At 32.5% G+C, this 9,939-nt stretch overlaps 1 non-coding gene across 1 annotated transcript; it reads left to right on the plus strand.

Annotated features, from left to right (window-relative positions):
• The first annotated feature begins 1,066 nt into the window (after positions 1-1,066).
• LOC131183587 (small nucleolar RNA R71) lies at positions 1,067-1,173 on the plus strand. The gene has a single exon (XR_009151631.1). It is a non-coding gene; the product is annotated as a small nucleolar RNA R71 (small nucleolar RNA).
• The last annotated feature ends 8,766 nt before the right edge of the window (positions 1,174-9,939 follow it).

The following is a 9,939-nucleotide window of genomic DNA, read 5'->3' on the forward strand; positions in this document are numbered from 1 at the left end:
CAACTTATCAATTTATTCAAGTCACTCCTTCCATCATTTTCCCCTTAGTTTATTAATTATTTCAAGCAAGTCCCTTGGTCCATTCTTTCCTAATTTCTCCTCCACTTTCTAACTTATTCGATTTAGTCTCCATAATTAAGTTCTAATTTCCACATAATTAATTATGCCATATTTTTATTTTATTTATTTATTTATTATTATTGTTATTATTTTTTATGATTAGCCTTTTAGGTTAGATTTGAGGATGTTATAAGAACTTCCTAGGAGGCCACCCATCCTAGCATTTCTCTCAAGCGAGCACGCTTAACGCTGAAGTTCTTTCAACTCTCTAGGTCATTCCATCAAAAGGCGCCTCTAGTGACTAGTTTTCTCCATATCAATTTATGATTTGATTCATTCCTATGCCTCGCATTCCACTACCCTAGGTAGCCTCGCCATCCTAGAAACCTCCTGGGAGTTTACTCTCTTATACCACTCCCCACCCTCATTGGACCGCTTTCCCGAGTTGGGTCATCACATGATTTCTTCTTTGGTTATGAAAAACTAGGTGGTGCTCTATTTTAGTATTTAGGCTGGTGTTGCTGCTGCTACTCTCCTCCCCATTAAATTTGGATGATTATTCTAAGTAGGGGTGTATGTATTAAAGTATGGATTGTTTTGCCGCCTTCCATAATTGCCAACATATTGAACTTTCTCTTGCACTAGTTGGAAGAATGACTCGTCAATATAAAAATCCTTAGTTGCATGTGGCCTAGCACAATTCTCACATACAAGTGCTCTAATGTTAGTACTAACTATATTTACTGACATTTGATCTAGTCTTTTAGAAATGGAATCCATTTTGGTATTCAGTGCACTAATTAAGTCAATCTCATGAACTATAATAGCTCTCCTTGTTGTGCTCCTCTCATTGGGCCATTAATAAAAGTTATCTTCTAACTTTTCCAACAACTCATATCCCTCATTAATTGACTTCCCTAATGGAGATCCTCCTATTGCACAGCCTGCATTGCTTTTAGTATGACCATTCAATCCATTGTAGAAACTCTAAATCAACCTATTTGGTAATCCATGGTGTAGACACCTTCTCAGCAAATCCTTAAATCTATCCCAAGCTTCATCAAGTGTTTTCATATCCATCCGAGTAAACATCTGGATATCATTTCTTAGCTTCATAATCTTTGCTGGGGGAAAGAACTTATCCATGAATTTCTCTGCCAAATCTTCCCATGTTATAATAGGCCTAGAAGGTAAAGAATTCAACCATGCTCTTGCTCTATCCCTTAATGAGAATGGAAAGAGTCTCAATAGAATGGCATCATTTGATACTCCATTAAACTTCAATGTATAACAAATCACAAGAGAACTCTCCAGATGAAAATTAGAATATTCATTTACAGTCCCTCCAAACTGACATGTAATATGAACCATCTGAATAAGAGCAAGCTTTAGCTCAAAATTATTAGCTTGCACTTGAGCTCTTGAAATACTTAATGTAGAACCAAACATCAGTGGCCTAATGTAATCCCACTTAACCCTTATTTATTGCCTTAGGACTTGTGGCTCTTGGTCTTTATCCACCACTTCCTCAATCACAACTCTAGGATTCATGTCACCCATTTAAATATTAGCCTCTTTGTTAGCCTTCTTCCTTTTCTAGCTTGTTTTCTATTCCCTCTACAAGTTCTCTCAATTTCAGGATCAAATTGCAATGCACTTGAATCAACCAACCTTCTCAAAAACCACCTATAGTTAACTAAAGCACAAACACAAGCACTAAAACCAAGAAAGTGAAAATGCCTTGGTTAACAATACGATCAATTATTTGATATTAAAGTTTCCAATCCCTGGTAATGGGGCCAAAAACTTTATATGTCCGCAAGTGTATGGAATCGCACAAGTAATAAAAAGTGAGTAAAGTATCATTTCCATAGGGATTATCTTTAATTACCAAAATTTATGTTAATTTTACTAATATCTAGACTATCAAATTGGATTAAATTCAAGAAATTAAAATTGAACTAAAAGTGAAATTAACTAATATTGGAAATTAACTAATAAAAGCAAAGATAACTTTGGTTAAAAAACCAATTAAAAGTGGCTAGGTATATTGATTTCATTTGACCCAATAATTAATCTCAATTAATTTTTGTCTAATAATCAATTTTATCTGCTCTTACAAGGGTAAATAATCAAAAGCATTTAATAATCTCTTTCGGGCATCATCAAATCTTCTACTAAATGAATTAATCCCTATTTCTCAATAGAGAGTTACTCAATTAATTAATGCATTAAGAGAAAGATTTTTTCAATAAAATCTTAGTTTCCACTCTTAATTAAAATCTATAATAGTTGTTATTAAATGAAACTCATAATCATGTTTTCCAAACATAGATTATAAATCTAACATCATTCAAGTATTTGCCCAAGATACTTTAAAGCATTAAACTAAAAAATAATAATTATTAGCAAAGTAGAGAAAATTAGATTAAAAAAATAGAGATTAAATCAAGTTAAGCTACATCAAATCCTTAGCTAAAATATCTAGCCACTTATAATGTCAAAATCAACAATAAAATTCAAACAATCAAAACTCAACATTATTCAACAAAAATGGATTTCTCCTAAAGAAAAGAAATTAAAAGGGAAGAAAATAAAACTCTATAGGATGTAGATTGGTGTCTTCCTCCTTCAAGCTTCCAAAATTCCCTTCTCAAGATCCTTGCTCCAGCAAAAAATTGTGAGGTTTTTTACTGTTTTTAATCTCAAAAATGTCTCCTCTCCTCACCAATTATAGAAAATCCTCAATAACCCCCTCTCTTGGACTCTTTCTTTCCTCTTGGTGAGGTGTTACAAGCTTATTAGGTGAGAAAATACCCTCAGAAAGCATCTCATAGCCAGCCATGCTCATAGAGTGAATCGCACAACTAGCCATGCAACTTTCTTCAATCCCACAACAACTCGTATTTGTTATTCAATCCCAAAGCTAACCATGAGAATCTCATAGGCAACCATGAGATATTCTACTTCTATGAATTCTTCTCCAATTCTTCACCCTTCTTTATAAATTTTTTCCTTAAAAAAAAAACAAACATAAATTAAAATGAACGAAATTAACTTTTAGCTAAATAAAACTATAAAATGTAATTAAAATTAATAAAAAGACTAAATACTTATATGAATTAATAGAATTTACTTTATAAAAAATATTATATATCAAATACCCCCCAAACTTGAGTTTTTGCTTGTCCTCAAGCAAAAGAACATATAAAGCATAAATGAGAGATTTGATAAAACCAAAAAATTCCAAAACATGGTTGCGAATTTGATAAATCAAATCAGAAAAGAATAATTCCACCCAAATGCTATAATTTAATCGCAACAATAAAAAATTTAAAAATTAAATTCCACATTTTAATTATTTCAACCTGTTCATACTCAAATAGAACTCTATATAATTAATAATCATTTTGCTTCCTTTAAATTTCAATAAAGCAATTAAACTCTATACTTCAACTATACATGTCACACCTTACCCCTCTGTAAGGCATAACATGATCCTGTAGAATACTTAATGAACTACCGAACTTTACCTACTGATAATATATTAAGTACCCTACAAGGGATTTTAAAATCATTTTCTTACTTTTTAGAAGTGGTGAGCATTTTCTTACATTTAATAGTAGTTTAAAAACTAGCTCAAATTTTTTTCCATTTTATTTTTATGTAAATTTTAGAAAAATTTCGGCAGAGTACCGTCTGTATTTTAAGAAACAGTTCTTCAAAAACCTGTAAAAACACTTCTAATAATTTTTTTTCATCAAACTGACTACTACCTCAACACAACGCAACATTATTTCTCAAACTCCAAAATTCAAATCAATAATTCATAACTCAATATTTCCATTCATTTTTCATTAAAGTGAAAACAAATTACATTTATCAACCACTTTATATTAGCAAATCCAAAATGATATTATTACAACTTTATACAACTGCTCATGACCAGTTTTTACATATACATATAGTTACATACACAAATATAAACATTAAAATCAGGGTATAAATTTATACCTGACAAAACTTCAGGAAAGGTGGCTCCAAGATCCTCAGCAGCTCACTCTGCTACTCCTCTAGTCTCTATATCTGCGACAACAATAATAGCCATCGCTGAGTACTATGACTCAGTGGTGCACAACATACTAAAATAACATTTATGCATAATTCAAATCATACTTATTCAAATACAGTACTGAAAATGAAAGACAGATACAAAACATGATTTATAAACTTTTAGTCCAAACATTTTCATTTAGGAAGTCTCAAAATAATTTCATAAAAACACACAGTTATATCATGCCATTCGAAACATTTTCATCTCAATAGCCGAAGGCTTATGAGAAATCACAAGGCTAGCTAGCTCAAATATATGGGTACCCATTCAATTTCTTCCTCTACTGGCACACACCTCAACACTTCAGCCAGAGAGGGAATCAAAATTTGAAACTATTTCTTCCCACTAGTAATGCTAGTGAGGTATTCAAATATATGGTCATGACACTGTGGTTTCAAAACAAGCTTAACAATATACTAACCTTTTATTGCCATTTCAACCACATACAATTAAACTTTCAACAATTTAAGACAAAAGCATAATACACTTTTTGCAATATAAGTAATTCATTTCATGCACTTTGTAAATGAATTTTAAAGAATATTGATGTTGTGCACAAACTTTATACGAGTCGCCTCTTGGCCTTGACTCGATGCCTCAGGTTCTTTCCTGGTATTCTTTTCAACTGAAACACAAAATTTTACAGTGTTTCAGTACCATAATTTATCATAAATCTAAAAATAATTTCAAATCTATTTATACCTAGCTTTAATATGCTAAACTTGATGTTCTTTAAAATTTGTATTTCAGTGTTACTATTCATGATACTATTCAAGTCAATTTGTTGACTTTCTAATGCTTAATAGGTATGAGAATTCTAATTTCACCCACATACCACATTTTGGTTACCTAATTTGTTGGTTTTGGTTGTTTCCTCAAACTTCAAGTCTCTTAGGCACAAATTTTAAATTTTTAAATATTAGATTTATTGCATCATGCTTATGTCATGCATGATGTCATAACTTTTTGATTTTTGGATTTTTCATTTCCTTTTCATTTCTTTTCCATTTACTTCTTTTATTTAATTCTTGATCCTGAAATTTTCTTTTCTCCAATTTTATTGAACAGTTAGGTTAGGTGTCAGCTCTAGAGGTGAATTGACCAAACTGCCCCTCGCTAGTTCAATCCGGTTTGCAAGTAATTCAATATTTCTTCCTGATCCCTGACCTAATTATTTGACTTGCTTAATAATTATTTTTTATGATTTTTTCTTTTCCACTGTGTTCGTAATAGTCCTAAGGACTGCAGAATCACATTTTAAGGTTCAAAATTTGAGTTTAGACTGACCTCGCAGTCATTCCCGAGAAGGTAACCCTGAAGGAGCGGAAGCATGAAAAACACAAGTTTATACCATTGAATTTAAAAATTTTTACCTAGGGTCACATGCATCATGCAAGATTTATTTTTATCTATTTGATTTCAATGATAAACAACATATTAAAACTCTTTTAATATGTTTTTTGGATCTGTATTTACCATTTAAGATTTTAAAATTAATCAGATAATTTTAGAATCCTAGATTAAATCAAGAACAAACTCACTAACCTTTTGATGCACTGCAGTGTATTTGCGCCTTTGAGATTCATCTTCAGGACAGCAGATGTTATCCCTCTAGTTTATCCACACCAAGAACACCTATGGCAGCCCTTGAACAGCTTCTAAAGCTTTTTCTATTATTTAGAAAATCAAGTTCTACCTTTTAAGAGATTAAAGATGTAAACAAGACACTAGAAATGATTTCTAGTATTTTTATTTCAAGAGATTGCTTGCTAATCTCTTGGAATGAATGAGAGATGAAGAAGAAAAGAAGGGAGAGACAACCAAGGGGTGGCGGCACCTTTTGGAGCAGTAGCTTGTATGTTTTATTTTTTCATAACAACACTTATATAGCTAGGTCACCACTTAAACCCTTGCCACATGTCACCCTTTGATTGGTTCTAGGTTTAATTGACCCAATCACATTGTGCCAAGTGTCAAACCTATATTTAATCTTAATTTTAATCATCTTACATGATTAAAAGACATTTGGAAAGCTTATGTGTAATGCCATGTGTCACCATCTCATGGTGCCACATGTCACCCTGTTAAATGACTAAAATGTCCCTGTATCTTAATTTTGAGTTCTTAACCCAAAATAATTATTTCTTTTCTTCTAATCAATTTATATTAAATATAAATTAATTAATTAATCTCTATTAATTAATTTCTCATTAATTAAATTCATATTTAAACACTTTAAATATAAATTTAACTTATACTAAATATAAATTTAACTTATACTATACATCCAATAATCTAGATTTGGTTTCAAGTCATGCTAGGGACTTTGCAATCTAATTGCAAACCAAACCTATTTAATTAATCAATTAAACTCTTTAATTAATTAATTAAATCATATTTAATTAGGTGACAACTTGTGTATTTGTGTGACTTACTAGGTTCATCACTAATTGGTAATGAGATATGATATCAACTCTTAATATCATCAGAACTCTTTCTTACCATAAATGATTTCTCTAAATCATTTTATGCACCTCATAAACCATGATTAACACCTAGCATAGCATGCCATGGCCACCCAACTAGTAATAAGTTTTACCTTAAATGAACCTATAATCATATGTTACCATGCACTAGAATCTCTCTATTATAAAATCCCAACTCAAGCTAGAGTCATGGCTTATGTCAAACTCCATTTGCTATGAATATTATGTTCTCTTTTAATTCCAGTTCTTGATTAAAAAGATTTTCTCATTAGAAACTCTTTTCTAATTAAGTCTATCTGTCTTGGCCAGGAACTTGAAACATCAAGAACTATTAAATGAACATAGGATTTTATCTCTATTTACTTAGAGGAACAGATTCCATCTTGATCAACACTTACCTCTATATATAACTAGTAGGAGCCAACACATGCCCATATACCCATACACAGTACAAGTATGAAAGCAGTATCAAACTTAAACTACATATATACAAGATAATTGTGCTATCTCAGGTCTAAAGATTATATGCACTGATATGATTTATGACAAAACATTGATAAGAGTAAACTCCATGTGCTTGTAATAAGTGTCACTGGTTCAACCTACTTATCATTTATTAGTGCCTATCATGTTTGTCATATGGCATGAGACTCACCATTCCATCTTATTTATATCTCATATAAATAACTTGGGAACAAACATGAATACAATCTTTCTGGATAAGTCATGTCTTTATTATGAAGTATCCTCGATTGTGAACATATTTATGATACTTTGTACTAGAAATACTGTTACTCATATTCTTAACAACTTAAGAATAGAATTTCTAACAAAATATCAATGGACCTTTCCTATTGCACATAAATATATTATGTAAACGAAAAAGTGAAAATGCCTTTTATTAATAAAAACATATACAAGATACATACTAAATGATATGCTCTAGGGCATACTACTACCAATCTCCCACTAGCACTAGAGCCATTCATTACAATATCTTAGACCCATCTTCTCAAGATATCGGTCTAACTGTGCTTGTGACAAAGGCTTAGTGAATGGATCAGCTGGATTTTCAGCTGATGCTATTTTCTGCATGGCTATATCGCTTTGCCCAACTATTTCTCTGATAATGTAGTAGCGACTTTCTATGTTTTTGGATTTTTGGTAAGACCGGGGTTCCTTGGCCTGTATTACTGCTCCATTACTGTCACAGTGTAGTGGAACTGCTAACTCAATGGAAGGAACTACTATAAGTTCTGTCACGAACTTTTTTATCCAAACAGCTTCCTTTGCAGCATCTGATACAGTAATATACTCAGCCTGGGTAGTGGAATCTACAGTCGTGCTCTATTTGGAACTCTTCCAACTGACTGCACCTCCATTACAAATGAACACATACCCAGAGGTAGACTTTCTATCATCGATATTTGATTAGAAATCAGAATCAGTATGACCATCCAATTGCAACTCTCCACCTCCATAGATCAAGAATAAATCCTTAGTTATTCTCGAGTACTTAAGAATATTCTTGACAGCTATCCAGTGTTCCAAACCTGGATTGGATTGATACCTGCTAGTCAAACTAATAGCATATGTGATATTCGACCTAGTATACAATAATGCATACATTAAACTTCCAATAGCCGAAGCATATGGAATCATGGCCATTTTATCTCTTTCTTCAAGTGTCTTTAGAGACATCTCTTTAGAAAGATGGATACCATGTCTCACTGGTAACAATCCTCTCTTGGAATCAAGCATGTTAAACCTCTTTAACACCTTTTCCAAGTATAGACTTTGGGATAAACTAATTATTCTTTTCACTTTATCTCTATAGATGCGAATCCCAAGAATATAGGTTGCCTCCCCTAAGTCTTTCATGAAGAATATATTTGACAACCATACCTTTATAGTTGTCAATATACCTGTGTCATTATCCATCAACAGTATGTCATCCACATATAAGATAAGGAAAGTGATAGCACTATCACTAACCTTCTTATATACACATGGCTCATCCTCATTTTTGATAAAACCAAAGGATTTAATGGCTTCATCAAAATGCATGTTCCAACTCCTAGAAGCTTGCTTCAACTCATAACTGGATCACTTTAGCTTGCATAACTTGGAACCATCTTGGCATTCAAAACCCCTGGGTTGTTCCATGAAATATTTTCTTTAATATATCCATTAAAAAAAGCTATTTTGATATCCATATGCCAAATCTTATAATCATAGTATGCAGCTATTGCTAATAGAATCCTAATTGATTTAAGCATGGCAACAGGCGAGAAAGTCTTTTCATAGTAGATTCCTTGCCATTGGCGAAACCCTTTCGCTACTAGCCTTGCCTTATAGGTCTCTACCTTTCCATCAGAACCAATTTTCTTCTTGAAAACCCATTTGTTCCCTATAGGTACAATACCTTCATGTCGGTTAACAAGATCCCAAACTTGATTCTTATACATAGAATCAATTTCAAATTTCATAGCATCAATCCATTTTGAAGAGTCTATATCTGATATAGCTTTTTCATAGGTAAGTGGATCATCTCCATGATCTACTTCTTCATCAGTAGACAACTCTTGTTCTTCTTCATGAAGGAAGCCATATCTCACTGGTGGGTGAGATACCCTGGTTTTCCTACGAGGAACAGCTGTAGATGTTTCATCAACTGGTGTAGGTTGACTAGATGGATTTATATCCATCTGATCTGTTGGTTTGTCAGAATTCTCTAATTCCAACTCTATTTGCCTTCCTTTGCCTCCTTCTTGAACAAACTGTTGTTCAAGAAATGGGGTATCTTTACTCACCACAACCTTTTGTGATGTAGGCAAATAAAAAAAATATCCAAAACTATCTTTTGGATATCTAACAAATCGACCCTTTTCTGATCTGGTTTTCAATTTATCAATGTTCAGCTTTTTGATATAAGCTGAACAACCCCAAGTCTTAACATGCTTAAGACTTGGTTTTCTTGCATGCTATATCTCATAAGGTGTAGAAGAAACTGATTTTGATGGAATCCTATTCAGAATATACAAAGCTAATTCTAATACAAATCCCCAAAAGGAGATTGGCATATTAGTATAGCTCATCATACTACGTACCATATCCAATAGGGTACGATTTCTCCTTTCAAATACACCATTCAACTGTGGTGTTCCTAGAGGAGTCAGCTGGGAAACAATGCTATACTCTCTCAAGTATTCTGTAACACCCCTAAGTTTGGTAGTGTGTTCTACTGTTCCAGTGACCAGTATTGTCCGGACAGTTAGG

This window comes from Hevea brasiliensis, chromosome 9, assembly GCF_030052815.1.
Source record: "Hevea brasiliensis isolate MT/VB/25A 57/8 chromosome 9, ASM3005281v1, whole genome shotgun sequence".
In the NCBI taxonomy this organism is placed as follows: Eukaryota; Viridiplantae; Streptophyta; class Magnoliopsida; order Malpighiales; family Euphorbiaceae; genus Hevea; species Hevea brasiliensis.